The sequence below is a fragment of the Myxine glutinosa genome, chromosome 4 (genome assembly GCF_964187855.1).
Source record: "Myxine glutinosa chromosome 4, kmMyxGlut1.1, whole genome shotgun sequence".
NCBI lineage: Eukaryota > Metazoa > Chordata > Myxini > Myxiniformes > Myxinidae > Myxine > Myxine glutinosa.
In genome coordinates this window covers 169,780,827-169,798,464 of record NC_136264.1, presented here as the reverse complement: position 1 = coordinate 169,798,464, position 17,638 = coordinate 169,780,827, and positions in this window count along the sequence as shown.

Genomic DNA, 17,638 nt, shown 5'->3' with positions numbered 1-17,638 from the left:
TGCTTTCTTCTCTGAAACTACACACTCGATTTTGATGAAACTTAACCACAACCTTCATCACCCGTGATGTACCAAAGCTTGTTCACGGCATTAAATAAATCTTCCCCTTTGGGGATCAACGGGGGTGGAGGGGGGGGGGGTTGCTCCCCAAAATAGGTATTTGCTTTCTTCTCAGAAACTACACATGCAATTCTGAATAAATTAGACCACAACCTCAATCACTCCTATTGTACCAATGTTTGTTCCTGGCATTGAAACAATTGAGGTCAAAGGGTTCCCCCCAAAATAGGTATTATTTTGTTTATTTGTTTGAAGTCTAATGATTAGGTTAGTATGATTCTAAATGCTGCCCTGCCTTCTAGGAAGCATTGCAATTGGTTTAAAATACCTTTATTCAGTGCAGTATACTGTTTATTTTACCAGATGAGCGCAAGGGGTATTGCCCCGATGTTTTTATATGGGTATATGGACATCCGTGTCAAAACTGCAAATGCCAACACGTGACGTTGGTTATCTCTGCACGGAGAGCAGGGTCTCCCAGGAACCCTTTTTTCTGCCCCCATAGATTAGCCATCGCAGCAAAGATTGGTATTTCCGTCAGCAAAGTGACGGGTCTTTTATATTACTTTATATTCATTCATTCATATATATATATATATATATATATATATATATATATATATATATATATATATATATATATATGTATATGTACACACGCAAGCTATTATATCACAAGTGCTAAAAAAAACACACCTGTTCTCACTCGCAAAAGCTAAAAAGGGACATAAAATTAATTCCTGCTGGACCAATTCCACAATCCTTGTGATTTTATCACAGTTGCATTAGTTTGTGACACTAATTACCGTTGAGGCAACTGAAAAGTTTCTTTATTTCATGTTGCTGCCTGTTGTTTACCCAATATAAAGCAGGTTGTTTTAGGTAGTACTGTATATCAGCTGTCATAAATGCTTGCAAACTCAGAGTAAAGGTTGTTGCATTATTGTCGACAATCTTCTGTTCAAATTATATTTTTCAGCAAAATTAATTGATCCCTTTTGGAAGACACAACTGAGAGCACCATTTTTTGGGGTCACATAGATTAGTTAATTTTGAATTTAAGGCAAATGGTGTCAATATGAGGATGTTATTGGCTCCGAAAGTTTCGTTTGTATAGCAGAACACGTCTTTGGTATTCGGCTACATCTGTTCAATTGCAGGTGTTAAACACCAGTGTTGAACTTCAACCGAAGTGTTAATTAGGGAGAAAAGGATATGGATGTGTTTTTTTTTTTTTTTTTTTTTCCTCCCGACTGTCTGTATTTATTTTCATGATTCTTGGACAATATTACATTGTATTGCACGCGTTTATTTGTATCAACTTTTTGAGACTATATATGTATTTTGAGGCTACTGAGGTCCTCACTTCAATTTGACAGATCTCTCAATCCAAGCTGACACTGGTAACCCTGACATTATCTGCTCAACAAAACAACAGAATCCTTCCTCCCACGGGAATTGTCATCAAATGCTTCACTTTCTGATCATGAAAGATCATCAATGATCATGATCTCAGACCATCAATTCGGTTTCAGACCCAGTCATTCTACTTTGGACATGCTGCTTCTAATCACCCAACGATGGATGGAAACCTTTAAACTCAAACGTGATATCAGGGCCATCTTTCTGGACATATCTCGAGCATTTGATAGTCTGGCACGCTGCCTTGATCTCCAAACTCTAATGGTATCCAAGTCCACCTACTCTCAGCACTCACTGACTTCCTCCACCAATTCAGCATGTAGGTCTTTACGTGATCCCATCAACCCCTCTCCCTGTCAAGACTGGGGCGCCCCGAGGCAGTGTCTTGGACCCAGTATTGATCCTCGTCTTCACCAATGATCTTTCTGATTCCCTGGAAAATCTTGCTTATCTTTTTGCTGATAATTTCATCCTCTGCTGCACAATTTCTCATCCTTCAGACAAGCAGAAAGCAGCTTCTTCCCTCTCTGCAGACCGTAATGGAATCAGGAACCAGTTCAACAATTGGAATTCAACAAACCAATTGAAGATGTAAGTCACTCACACTTTTGGGTCTCACTATCAGCCATGATATTTATTGGGCACACCATATTTCCAAGCCGCCAAGTGGGCATCCTTCATCGTGCAAAGGACACTAGTCATCAAGGACACTATTCAAATATCAAGTGCATAACTTCAATACAGGTACACTATTATGTTGCAAGAACATCTTGGAAGGCCAAGCAGTCTTTGAGATTCTGCATTGGCAAATCCTTGGCCAGTCTGAACTTTTGACAACCTGCAATGCCTTCATTCTCAGCTTGATGGAGTATTGCTCTACCTTTTGGGCTGGTACTCCTGTCTCACACTTTGCTGTTCTTGATGCCTTGAGAAACAAGGTCCTCAGAATAATTTGGATCTCCCCTAACAAAGCTGTGTGTCTAGGCCTTTTGCTTTCACATTGCAGGCATGTTGGTGACCTCTCTTTATTGTACCTCCTCCTTTTTGTTATTGCACCGTCATCTCTTGGCTCTATCCCTCCCAGGTTTCTACAGGGTGCACACGGTCTGCCAGTAACCCCTTCTTGTTGAACTCCAAAAATACAGGGACACTGCTCACATCCACTCATTTGTTCCTCGTTTCTTTTGCCCATGGAACCAATTTACCCACTCTCTTCAGTCTCACTCTTTACTCCAGGGCTTCAAGACAGCTGTACATCACTAGCCCAGGTCCCCCATCCGTACCCTTGATCTCTTCTACCCCAAATTATCCCATTTCCAAGCATTCCGTTTTTTCCAGATTATTGTGATTTCTCCCTCTCACTCAACTACATTTATTTCTTATATGTTGGTTGGTTTGCTCCTTTTCTGTTTCCTTTCCACTTTCCCTTCCTCTACTTCCTGTGTTTCATTCAGCTTGTGTGCCGCTTATTCACCCGTGTGTGTCCTTCTCCCCCTCCCTTTGATATCAATCTCACTTCTTTGCTGTTGATGTTTCTCCCTTTCAGTTTTGTTCCCTTACATTCTGGTGCTCCAGCACTTGCTTAAGTCTCAATAATGTATACAAAAAGAGAGATTGGGATCAAAGGAAGGGCAAACGATGTCATGCAATCCATGCATATGACACAGCTGGTCTGAATTATGAATACTAAACGACATAATTGGGAAATAAGACAATTCATTATAAAGCTCCACTGTATACACCCTGTCTTTTTAACTATGCTGAGAAATCAAGTTAGGATTCTCTCGTTTTTTTCAAGATTAATTGTCCTTTCCAATTTCTGCAATGTTTCTTGGATTTTCAATAAACTTACAGATCCAAATGTTAAGGTTTTTTTTGCCTCTAATACAATAGTAATGGAAATCATTGCATTATCCTTGACCTTCCAATATGCACTCAGTATTCATGTCAATGCAGAATAAGAAGACGATGAGGGGGAAAGGGAAAGGGGGGGACAGGAGGGGGTAAAACTAGACAACGTGTCCTTCGATGATGGCTGCACCCCTTTATCATTATGGAATTGCTATACAAAGAGTAGACTGGCAGGATAGCTAAGAGGTATGCACACTTGCCTTTGAGCTGTCTTTCCTGGGTTTTAATTTTCAGCTAGTTATAAACTATCACGCTGCTATTTTTGCATTCAGGGTGATAAATCAATGTGTGTGTTGTCTATTGGAAGGTCATTGAACTGGATGACCTATGTGTCAGAACTGCTCATTGGTGGATGTTAAATATGTCGTGGTGTCTTGTGTTTTTTTTGTTTTTTTTTGTATACAAGATCGAGGCTCGTGAAAGAGCTGACATTAATCACACAAAAAGTCAAACCGACACATAAAACACAAAAAATAAGGGGAGCGGTAGACAAGATGGGGAGAGAGGGAGAGGGACACAAACACAACATTTGAGAGCAGGGACATCGGGAGAAATGTGGGAGGAGGAGGAGGCTGAAACGATGAACTTTCACGAAGAATAGGTGAGTTATCACCGACACCCTAGACAAATTAAAAATACCTGCCACCTTCAGTCGAACGTCAGGCTTTTCCAGTCGGTTCATGAAACTTGGGCCAAAAATATTCCCAGGTCATCCCCACAAGTAGTGGCAATAAATAACTTTTTTTTTTCTTTTTCTTTTTTTGTATACAAGATCGAGGCTCGTGAAAGATAACATTAATCACACAAAAAGTCAAACCGACACATAAAACACAAAATAAGGGGAGCGGTAGACAAGATGAGGAGAGAGGGGGGAAGGACACAAAACAACATTTGAAAGCAGGGACATCGAGAGAACTGTGGGAGGGAGAGGGCTTGGGGGGAGGTGGGAGAGGTATGAAATATATGGACACTGCAAGGACTTCCAGGAAAGAAGTTGGAATTTGAAAAAAGTGTATCTGGGGTAAAAATTAGCAGGGGTAGAAAAGATCAAGGTTTTGGATGGGGGAAGAAAAGAGATGGTGGTGAACAGCTGTTTTAAAGACCTGGAGGGAGGAGTGGGATTGAAGGGAGTGGGGGAGTTTGTTCCAGAGGTGGGAGAAAAGAGGAATTCAAGAGTGAAGGTGAATAGAGAGTCTTGATTTTGGCAGTTTAACCATAAGAGTGTTGCTGGCAGATCTTCTGCGACCTGTAGGAATATTTGGGGGAGAGCTGGGGGAGCAAGGCCGGAGAGGAGTCGGTAGAAAACAGAAAGACCACCAACCTGCCTGCGGTGAGTGAGTGAAAGGCCCTCTGATTCATCGCAGGAGATTCCAATGATTCTGAAAGCTTTGGTTTCAACAGCGTGAAGCCGAGCTAGGTGTGAGGCAGGAGCACCGGTGTGAGGCAGGAGCACTTAGATATCTCCCGTCACAAAGCAATCAATCACCAAGGGTAAACCTCCCCGCTTACCCTTAGCTATCGCCTGCGACGTATCCTTGACCCGTGATCCTAAGATGGCCATAGGTTTTTCAAACCACCATATGACCTTGACCTTCAACATTTAGGGATAGTGTAAATAACGAAAATGTATTCCAATCTACAATCTATCCATAAAACTCACCATCATGAAAATCGATGGAAATTATTCAAGTTCTGATAAAAAAAGGTGTTTTTGTTAATTAGGTCACAAACCAAAAAAGTAGGTCAAGGACACGAATGAAATATCAGGTGAATAACTTCAATATAGGTACACTATTATGATGCAAGAACATCTTGGAAGGCCAAGCGGTCTTTGGGATTTGCATTGTTTGACCGTGAACTTTAACCTAGAGGGGTACGACATAAATTAATCGCAAATGCACCTTCCTCTAGGCTATCAAGGGAGGGCAATTTCGTTCTGATCAGATAAACCTGAATCAGGTTTTGGTGAAAAATGTTGAAATGTCTATAATTCGGTCATGACCTTCAAATAAGGTCAAGGTCAAAAAATATGTCAACCATGCATACTTTTTATATCCATTGTTGATGCAAAATTTCATTCTGAAAGTCCCAGCTGCATCCGAGATACGTATAGCTTGGACTGACATTGACAGAAAAAGAAAGAAAACCTAAATGGCGGTTTAGCACTCCTATGGATGTAAGACCGTGAGCTTTAACCCAGAGGGGTATGATGTAAATAATGTGCCTTGCTATGGGCTATCTAGAGAGGGCAATTTTGTTTTGATCGGACAAACCTCAGTCAAATTTTGGTGGAAATGTTAAAATGTCTATAATCAGGTCAGGACCTTAAAAATAGTTCAAGGCCAAAAAAAAGGTCAACCCCCACCCCATACTTTATATTCGCATTATTTATACAAAAATTAATTCTGAAGGTCCCTGCCCGCTCAGAGATACAGCTCTGAAATTGATACAGTTCGGAAATTTGGAGTGTTGAGATTGCAGGAAGAAAAAAATAAATCTAAATGGTGGTTTAGTACTCCGAGGGATCGAAGAAACTGTGCGGTACCCTTAAAAAGTAGGGGCGCTAATTGTATAAGCAAACCCTACAACAGCAAAAAGCCCACCCCTTTACTCTAGGGAGAGTCTTAATTATTGGGGGCATTAAAAGGTTGTGTGTGTGTGTGTGTGTGTGTGTGTGTGTGTGTGTGTGTGCGTGTGTGTGTGTGTGTGTACACGTGTGCACGCATGCATGAGTGTAAAAAAAAGTTCTCATTTAAAAATTAGAAAATTATTATTACTTTAATCAACGCACGCAATGTAATCTGTACAGCAGACAGGAGGTCGGGTATGAAGTAGGACAAGGTCAGGATAAGGGATATATTTATTTTTTCTTATAAAGATACAGAAGGGCAATATATTAGGCATTCAGGGAGACATCCTGTTACAAATAAACTGACAATGAGGAGAAAGTCTACATCAGGGAGAGCTTATATTGATTCCTGCCTTGAACTGCTTAAATTTGTAGATAGTTGGGATGGATGAAAGGCATGGTTGATTCCAGAATTATGCAGTACAAGGAAAGAAAGAAGATGCACATTTATTGGTTCTTCATAAATGTAAGAAACGCACAAAGAATAGCTGTGATCACATCGAGATCACAATTATTGCAATATCTACCTCTCTTTGCTGATCACATGTTGACCACGATCACTTATTTCTCTGCTTCTTCCGGCCTTAACAAAGGTCTTGCTTCTCAATCTAATTTCTGAACCCTAAATTTCCTTGCAAAATCATTCACAACAGAGCCAGGAGAATTCTGAAGGATACAACAAAGTCTAACCAGCACCTGCTGCAAAGGTCTTGATAAACACGGAGCACTTGCCACACATTCACCTTCATTTGACATCCTTAATACGGTTTTTTAACATAGGTCTACGCTAGGGTGGTTCTAAAAAATGATAGTTAGAAAAGTCATGCTTCTAACACTTAAATTTTTTGTATGTATGAAAAACCCGTTGTGGTGAAATTTTAAGCCATTTGGACTAAATTTAGGGGTTGCACATGGAGTTTGTAATTTCACATATTTGACTCGCATAAATGTTTGGAGATGGTTATTTATTCTCCACTGCTATACTTGTGATTTTGACCATTACAGTTGACCCTACATATCACCTTTCTATGTACTACACATTTTGAAGTTGTTTTTAAGTTAATTGAATACAGTACAGCTGTACTCTGGTGTATGCAGTTGCTCTCATTGAAGAGTACAATCGTCTCCTGACAAGGGATGAACAGCAAACCCAGTATCTACTTCAAGTTGTGACAGAACATCGCAAGAGGTTTCCCGATTGCAGGAAATCAACGCTTATTGGGCACAAACATTGAGTGGCTGGCAACCATGAGTCACTGTGCAACCCCTAAAACTTGATGTATTCAAAACATATTTCACAGGCAGAAGTTTTACCTCAATATTAAAACAATTAAAGGTTAGGAGTAAAGCAATTCAATTTTTTTTTTGGCTTTATGTAGCTAAGAACCACCCTCGTCTACGCTCCGGGAGGAACTGAACAACAAATGGCAGCAGATTCACAAACTACCGAAGGGTATGGGGAAGAGGAGGAGAGGCGGGGTGCTACACAATGAGGAAAAACAAAACAGCGAGTAACAATACAGGCCTTTCAGAAGGATGCATGAATAATAAACGAAGCCTTTTGCACATGCGCCGTGTGTGTTGTTACGGACCAGTATAACAGTTAATTGTGCCTTAGAGAGGTCATATTGGCTGCTAAATTCCCTGTTAAGTGACAACAACAATAACAAAAGCAACACGAGGAAAAATGAAAGGAGTTTTGAGAATCGGAGAAGGAGATGAGGAAAACAAGGGGAGAAGGCATGGACACGTTCCCTTGATCTGCCACACTCTGTTTCAATAGTGCATATATCATTTTAAAATTGACATAATCAGTGAAGGAGGAATCGCGGGTCTTCTGTGTGTGAACCTGGGCGGATCCAGGTACTCACCTATTCCATAATCATGACGGACCAAATTCAACTCGCTGTGCATTGGTCTGTGGAGAATCCGCTTCACTTCTTATATTCTGTAAGGTATTCTCTTCTGAACTCCCTTTACACGTGGAACCTACCTATTGGACATTGCACTGCTATTATATCAGCGATTATTTCAGAGCCGCTCCTTGTCCTTTCAGGCAATTTACGCACCATTCAACCTGTTGGTTGACTGGTACCGACCCTCGGAGCTTATTCTTCCCTGCAACATTTCCTATCCTTCAAATAACACATCGTCCTTTACAGCTTTGAGTTCCTGTCTTCATAATCTGTGATACAGCTTCAACTGTGGACTCGGGTTCTTCTCCATGCTTCGGTGACATGAGGGAGGACTTCACCTTCTGAGGACTTGTAAAAAGTGACTGTCCAGTCGGCTTCATCCTGTGCGAACCCTTTTGACTAGATCCTTCAAACTGGGCTCACGGCAGATCTTTCACCCATTTACAACCCGCTGGTTTTACTATCCGAACTGCTTGCTTGAGCTAAGTTGTCACATCCAGAGTTGTGAGTTAATTAAAAGCTGCATTGTTGTCTGTGACATTTGCACTTATTTAATTTGTGGATTCTTTGGAAAGTCATTAAGTGTTATATTTAAGTTGTATTATTATGCTCAAGGTAGACAGTAGAGATTAGAGATTATCCCAGTGTGTACCCTGGTTAGAATAGGTACACCGTATCCCTGCATGTCGTAAGAGGCGACAAAGAGGGTTGGCGTCAGGAAGGGCATCCGGCCATAAAAACATTGCCTCAAATAGAGAACCATGACAATTATAACTACATATGGGCAGGGTACAGCCCGAAGTGGAGATCGGTTTCTGAGGTTTGGGACATGGAATGTAGGGACAATGACAGGGAGATCAGGAGAAGTGGTGGAAGTATTGGTCAGAAGAAGAGAGGACATATGTTGTGTGCAAGAGACGAGATGGAAGGGAAGTGGTGTGAGAATGGTGAAGGGTAGGCAGGGACAGAAATACAAGTTTGTGTGGCAAGGGTGCCTGGAGGGCGTGAATGGTGTTGGTGTCCTGTTTTCTGAGGAGTTTGTAGACAGTGTGGTGAATGTGACTAGAGTGAGTGATAGGTTGATGATGGTGAAAATGATGATTGGAAAGCTCTTGGTAAACGTCATCTCGGGATATGCTCCGCAGGTTGGTTGGAGCGATGAAGAGAAGGACAAGTTCTGGTGTGCGATAGAGAAGCTGATGGAAAATGTGAAAGATGAGGAAGTTGTTGTGGCAGGAGGAGACCTAAATGGACATTTGGGAAGGAGTATGGACTGTTTTGAGGGAGTTCATGGAGGTTATGGATATGGTGTGAGAAATGAAGAAGATGAAAGGATTTTGGAGTTTGCTGATGGAGCTGATTTGTTGATTTGTAATACTCAGTTCCAGAAAGGGGGTAATAAGCTTGTTACATACACGTCAGGTGGGTCGACGACAACCGTTGACTACCTGATGGTGCGTAGGCGAGATAGGGGTCACCTCCGGGACACAAAGGTGATCCCGGGGGAGGAGGCTGTTTCACAGCACTACTTGGTTGTCTACGACATAAGGGAGAAAGGTGCGAGGAGAGCTCGGCGGGTGAAGTACCAACCGAGAATGAAGGTGTGGAGGTTGAAAGTGGTGACAGTAAGGGAGGCATTAAAAGAGAGGCTGAGTAGGGTAGAGGATGATGTGGTTGAGCTTGAACATGGTTGGATGTCAATGAAAGATAGTCTGTTGGGAGCCGTTGGTGAGGTATGCGGATTGCAGATGGACAAAAAGACCAATGAGGCACTCGGAAACATGGTGGTGGGATGATGAAGTTGGAAAGAGGATTGACGAGAAGAGGAAGAAGTTCAAGGAGTGGCAGAAGGCGAAGCGTACGGGATCAGAAAAAGCAGAGCATGAAAGTTATAAGGCAGCCAAGAAGGCTGCAAAGAAAGAGGTAGCAAAGGCGCAGGAGGCATGTCGGAAAATGTTTGGAGAACGCTTGGATTTGGAAGAGGGTCAGAGAGCGGTATTCAGGATTGCAAAGCAGATAGCGAAAGAGAGGTATGATGTGATGGGGGTGAGCTGCTTGAAGGACGAAGTGGGACAAATCGTTGTGGACCCAGATGGAATTAAATGAAGATGGAAAAGATATATGGAAATGCTTTTGAATACAGACAATGAATGGGATGGCAACATCGAGAATAACCCAGTTTTAGGACCTGCAGAGAAGCTAACTGAGAAGGAAGTTGAGGAAGCGATAAAAGCAATGAAGAGTAGAAAAGCGGGAGGGCCGACGGGAGTTGTGGGAGACATGTTGAAGGCAGCAGGAAGTTGGGGTGTGAAGAGAATGACAGAGATCTCTAATCTGGTGGTGAAAGGGGGCGGCATTCCAGTGGATTGGGAATGGAGTACCCTCGTCCCTCTATACATGGGGAAAGGTGACCCTCTGGAGTGTTGCTCGTACCGAGCGATAAAGTTATTGGAGCATGGAATGAAGGTATTGGAAAGGGTGTTGGAGAGGAGGATAAGGAAGAAAGTGAAGATCGACGAAATGCAGTTTGGATTTATGCCAGGAAGAGGAACGACAGATGTGCTTTTTATTGTGAAGCAGTTGCAGGAGAAGTACATGGAGAAGAGGAATAAGTTGTTTCTTGGGTTTGTTGATCTGGAGAAAGCATTCGATATGGTTCCACGCGAAGTATTGACATGGGCATTGAGGAAGTTAGAAGTGGAGGAATGGTTGATCAGAGTTGTGATGGCAATGTACAAAAGAGCGCGCACAGCTGTAAGGACGAAGGACGGGAACAGTGGTGAGGTTGAGGTGAAGGTGGGAGTGCATCAAGGGTCGGTACTAAGTCCACTACTATTTGTAGCTGTGATGGAGGTGCTGGCTCAGAACGTAAAGGAGGGTTTACCGTGGGAGTTGTTGTATGCAGATGATCTGGTGTTGATTGCGGAAAGTATGGATGGACTGAAGGAAAAGATGAACAAGTGGAGGAATGTATGGAGACAAAATGTCTGAAGGTGAATATAGGAAAGACAAAGGTGATGGCAAATGGTAAAGCATGTGGTGAGGTGGAAAGAACTGGGAAGTGGTCATGTGCAGTGTGCAGGAAGGGTGTCGTAGTGAACTCCATTCAATGTACAATGTGCGCTGAGTGGGTTCATCAAAAATGTAGCGGTCTGAGAGGGTCATGAACCAGTGTGGCAGCTACATTCAAATGTAAGGTGTGCACAGAGGGAGCTGCAGATGGAGGAAATGTTGAGTTGGATCTTGGAGACGGCGTGAAGCTGGAAGGTGTGAAAACATTTTGCTACCTCGGAGACATGCTGAATGGAGAAGGTGGATCAGACTCGGCAATGGTTGCTAGAGTGAGATGTGCATGGAAGATGTTTCGGGAACTGAGTGGCGTGCTGATGACGAGGGGAGTGTCATTGAAGCTGAAGGGAAAGTTGTATGCTGCATGTGTGAGAAGTGTTATGATTTAAGGGAGCGAGACATGGGTCATCAATGTAGAGCAGCAACGAAGGCTGGAAAGGGTGGAAATGCGAAAGGTTCGCTGGATGTGCAGAGTATAGTTGAGAGAGAGGAAGACAAATGATGAATTGCGAAAGATGATGGGAATAGAGCCTGTGATTGATGCTGTGAAGAGGATCAGGTTGAGATGGTTTGGTCATGTGTTGAGGAAGCATGAAAGTGACTGGTTGAGAAGAGTGATGGAAATGAATGTAGAAGGAAGTAGAGGACGGGGAAGACCGAGAAAGACTTGGCTAAAGATGGTGGAAGAAGAAATGCGGGCAAGGGGGTTAACAAGGAGAGATGCAGAAAATAGGGCAAAATGGAGAAGATTGTCATGGAGAGTGCAAGGCTAACCCCCGCTCTAGCAGGGAAAATGGCCTTAAAATGCATGTTGTTGTTGTTGTTGTTGTTGTTGTTGTAGATAGTAGAGATTAATAAATATTCCTTATAAAGTTACCCTTGTGTCTCCTGTCGTGCATTGGTTTCACCCTTAAATCACCACAAAGGTCACATCAGTGTCATTATTTATTTTCTGCTGTGATGCCCTCCGGTTTATCGGTGTACTTGCTGTGGTACCCTGAGGTCAACAGTGTTTACAGTGACTCGGTTCTGCTCACCAGGCACTTTTAACCTGCCGTTGCTAATACAAAATCTGTCATTCAAATAATCTTTTACTAATATTTATCAGCATTTAGATTAAAAAGTGGCGATTTCTCAATGGTTTACCATAATTCTTGTGTTCCTGGATGCAAATCGGACTCATGGAAATAGAGTAATCCCTTGCTTTGTGGAAGGGTTACGTTCTGCAAGTTCCTTCTGTAAGGTGAATTTCTGTAAATCAAAACCAATTTTCACATGTACTTCCATTCTACAAGTGGAGATAGGTTTCTATGGAACAAAATCTAACTCTACTATGTAACAAATATAATTAATAGAGCAAATACAATTTTACATACAATAGCATTACATTTACAAAAGTAAATTACATTTTACATACATAAGTAAATACAATGAATGAATGAATGATCGTTTTACAGGCCATGTTCCCCACTAGAGCGGGGGTTAGCCTTGCAGGCCCCATGACAATCATGGTTCCCTGTTTTGAGGCAATGTTTTTATGGCTGGATGCCCTTCTTGATGCCAACCCTTGGTCACGCTCTTATGATGCACAGGGATACGGTGTGCCTATTCTAAGTCGGGGTACACACCATGATCATTCATCCCAGCAAGCTGGTACTCAATTTGCCGACTTGGGAAGGATGACAGGCTGAGTCAACCCACCTGGTGTTAATTTAGCGATCGACCGGGATTCGAACCCAGGATCCCAGGATCCCAAGCCGGCACCCTAACCGCTAAGCAAATACCAGGCTGTACAATAACAAATACAAATACAATACAATAACAAATATAATTGCCATTATCAGAGAGCCTCCTCAGCTTCGACGAGTCTGGCATTTCACTCAGGCCAACTGGCACGGTCTTCAAGCAGCCATCAATCATCTGGACTGGTCTCCCATCTCCACTGCCTCTGAAATCGACTCATCCTGGGAATTCATCCAAAGTAAATTGCTCTCTCTCGTGCACAGATTTATCCCATCTCATCTTCAGTTGTCATACCCTTCCTCCAGTCCATGGTACACAGAATCTTGTGGTGAGGCAGTTGCCCTGAAAAACTTGCCTTCGCCTCCTGGAAAGCAAATCCAATGGAAGGCAATCTCATTTCCTTTCACAAAACCCAGAACAAGTGAGTGTCCACCCTCAGGAGAGCCAAGAAACACTATCTCTCCACTCTCAAGACTGAACTCTCAAACCTGTATCCCTCTTTCAAATCCGGGTGGCATGTGGTCAAATCTGTTTCTGGTGCTTGTTCCCCCTCCATCCCCTCCCTTACCTCAAACGGTTACACAGCTGACTCCACACGTGAAAAAGCTGAATGCCTCAACTCTGTTTGCCTCAAAATCTTGTGTCCCAAACCCGTCTGTCTCTGCACCCACCTTACCCAGTCATACCCAGTTGCTCCTGGACTCTGTGTCCTTCTCTCCTGACAAGGTGCAGAAGTTTCTGTGAAACCTCGACTCCGATTATGCAACTGGACCAGGCGGTATCAGCCCACTGGTCCTAAAATCCTGCTCTGCCGCTCTTTCACAACCTCCCCAGCGGGCACACGACGTTGTTTCAACGTCGAATAACAGTTGGAATGAGGTCGCGACGTCGGACAACCAAAACCCAACCTGAGACCAAAAACCGAACCTGAGACCAATACCTACATCAAAACCCGACAGTCATTCAACGTTGTTTCACCGTTGGCAACTTGGCTTGATTTTTTAATCGAATAAATGACATTGTTTCAATGTTGGTTGTTCGACCCTACATCGACGTTGAAAGTGTGACATTGTATCAACGTTTATTCGACGTTGGAAAATGTATCAATGTTGGAAAAACGACGATTATTCAACATTGGAAAAATGACGTTGATCCAATTTGCAAATCCAACTCGTTTTCAACCTCGGGTCCACGTCGAATCTTGACGTTCATTCAACGTGGATCCAATGTCTGTGTGCCTACTGGGTCTGTTCTCTTCACCCTCTCTTTTGCTCAAGGTCAACTGCCATCAGCTTGGAAATCAGCCTACATTACTGCTTTACACAAAAAGGTGCAAAAACAGATCCTTGCAACTACAGACCAATCAGCCTGCTCCCAATTCTCAGCAAAGTCACGGAATCCATCATTGCTTCCGATATCAAATCCTTCTTCTTCTCCAATGGCTTGATCTCTGATCATCAATTTGGTTTCAGACCAGGTCACTCTACTCTGGACATACTGCTTCTGCTGTCTCAACAATGGATGAGGTCCTCAATGCCAAACAGGAAATCAGAGCTGTCTCCCTTGACATATCACGTGCCTTTGATATGGTCTGGCACCCCGCTCTGATAACCAAACTCTTCTCCTATGGTATCCATGGAAATCTCTATGCATGGCGTGTGGACTTTCTCTCTGGTCGTAGTCAACGTGTGGCCCTGAATGGATTTCCCTCATCCCCCCCCCCCCCCCCCCTTCCTGTTCTGGCTGGAGTTCCCCAAGGCAGTGTCCTGGGCCCTGTGCCTTTTCTGGTCTTTATCAATGATCTCTCCGACTCTCTGGAAAATCCTCTCTATCTCTTTGCTGATGACTCCACTCTCTGCCGCTCCATACCTCATCCCTCAGATCGACAGTCTGCAGCCTCCTCACTCGCTGCAGACCTGGACAAAATCACAGACTGGTCAAACAAGTGGAACATGTCTTTCAATCCTGACAAATCTCACACTCTTACTATGTCTCTCCGAAAAGACCGACTGGACAACCCTCCCATCTACTTTCTCAACAATCCTCTCCAAGAAGTTCTTTCGCTCAAGCTTTTGGGTCTCACTATCTGCCATGATCCTTCCTGGGAAAACCGCATTTCCAAGCTGGCCTCCAAAGCCAGTCGCCGACTGGGCATCCTCCGTCGTGCAAAGTCCTTCTTTGGCACACCTGAGTTCCTCACCACATCCAAGGCTTTCATCCGCAGATCATTGGAACACTGCTCTCCCCTCTGGGCTGGTGCTCCTGCCTCACACCTAGCTCGTCTTCACGCTGTTGAAACCAAAGCTTTCAGAATCATTGGAATCTCCCGTGATGAAGCTAACTCTGAGGGCCTTTCACCCACCGATAACATAATTTTTTTTTCTCCATCAATTTATCCCTAGATGATGCTCAATAAATTTCATCTTGATCGGATGATGTTTTGTACTTGTCGAATTATGACGTCATAATGGAGGCACCTATGACATCATCATTAACGTATTTTATTCCGCATGGAGAGTTCTTTGCAATGAGCCATGTCTCAATTATTTCTATGCAGCGCTTTCAGAGATATAGAGGTGCAAAATTTTTCGGTTTTCCCAAGATAGTGTCCGCACACATGACCGATGATGTCATATTTATCATTATAAAATTATCGAGGTGGAGGTGCACCTATGATGAAAATTTCCTGTCAATCGGATGAAAATTTAGGATTTTAGAAATTTGAAAAAAAGGGGTTGACCTTTGGCGTATTTTGACCTTTTGACCTCAAAAATATATAGGATTTTGTCGGATCACGAACTCTACCATTTGATTAAGATTCGTGAAGATCGGTTTAAAATTGTGACCTGTAGGCAAGTATAAGTGAGCGGACTGACAAACATACAAACACACACACACACACACACACACACAAACACACAACACACAAACTGGAGTGATCAACATACTTTCGAAAAAATATATATTGTCAAGTAACAAACAAACTCAAATGCAATACCCTCTCCTCTGGCGAGGGTAACTAGAACGGCACTCAGTGGAGAGCATTCCCTCGCCTGGTTGGCCATATCACTCAATGGTGAAGAATCACTTAAAAAATTAAACGAGCTGGATCCGAATCTTCACCAACATTGAATCGATTCTTCCTTGTCACACACAACCTGTCCAACAAGCTTCGTCCAAATCCATTAAATAATTTTTTGAGATATCCTGCTACGTATCGTTTTTGGCCCAATTTCCCAATGGTGAAGAGGCACTTAAAAAATTATACTAGCCTGATCCGAATCCGGATCTTCACCAAAATCTAATCATTTCGTCCTTGTCACATACACTACATCTCTGCCAAATGTCGTCCAAATCCGTCCACAACTTTTTGAGATATTTTGTTCACAGACAAACGGACAGTGGTGAAAACATAACCTCAATCCACCTTCGGTGGTGGAGGTAAATATACATAAATATTTGTATTCTTCCTATCTACATCCTCATATTTCCGGTTGATCTTCTTTATGGCATACTGGTCATTCGATGGTAAAAGTAAGCCTCCTTTAATGTTGAGCTAGACAGACGTGAATGAACATGTTGTATCAATAATGTACATCTTTTGTTCTATGGAAGATAGCCTATATACATTGGCAGAATTCACAAAGACTTTTCCACCCCATGAACAGCTGTGCTCCACACCGTGCACATTTACCCATTGACAATTGATGTTAAAGCTTTTACTTATTGGCTAAAGGCAGAGACATGTATTTTCGTAATACAACACATCTGATTTTCCACCACATAGTATATGGTAGATGATGCAGCATAGTCTGGGCAACTTTGTTCTGCATTACACAAAGGATCGTATTTCAAGCAAGTTGCAAAAATGTCATGTCCATGACCTTTTCTTTTCTTCTTCTGCTACCAAGATGAGAAACATTCTTGGCTTCTGAACTAAGCTATTGTGACCATGGTCCCCTCCTGTTGTTCATTTCCCCTTCGACCTCCGCAATTGTCTGAACTAAAGGATATTGCTCCATACTCTGCCTGAAATGTAAAAAGTACCCCTTTTCATTAATTGCCATGTACATTCAGCAGGTACTTGTTTGAAAAAGTTTCACTTTTTCACCTCATTTCAATCTTCGGATGCTCCATTATACCTGCGCTTTAATCGCTGCATGTTATTACCTGTGTAACTGAGCATGTCCAGGGTTGGTGTTATAGGCTGACAATTGCTGAGCTCGATGTCATTTCCCTGGTAGTTTTGAACTCCTACGTCTCTCCTCACTCAATGAGTTTCTTTATTTGAAATTGCAGCACAATGTTGTCAACGAAATCACCAAGTAGTGGAAACCAAATGTTACTTCTTTTTTTTTCCTCAATGCAATTTCCTTAGACAGAAAGGCTATCAAGTGAGTGTATTATTTTGCAGTAGAATATGCCTGGTTAGGCTCTTTCGAACAAGCTTGAAATGCAATCTTGTGATTTACTGAAGTGGCAGAGGAGCAATATAACTCTTAATCTTCAATGAAGGGCTGGATCATAGTTTTAAATCTCACAAGCTACATAATAAGCACTATGAGCTCATAAATATATTCCTCTCTTTTCTTTTCATCGAATAAACTTGCATATCTGACACAGCATCGTATTCGAGAAATCGCAAACAGCAAATTTTAATTTCATCAGAATTCTGGAATTGGTGTGATTTCTTATTTGAAGTTCCTGATGCAGAATGAAGAGACCAAGACTGTTTGAATGAGATATAACCTGTTACATTTTCATGTCATGACAGGTCAAATAAATGGAAGCTAAAGTAAAAACGACTTCCACTTATGTTCTTTCTTAAGGGCACCTCCACCATTATACAACCAAGTCACAATGGTAACCATGAATGATTCGTGAGTAG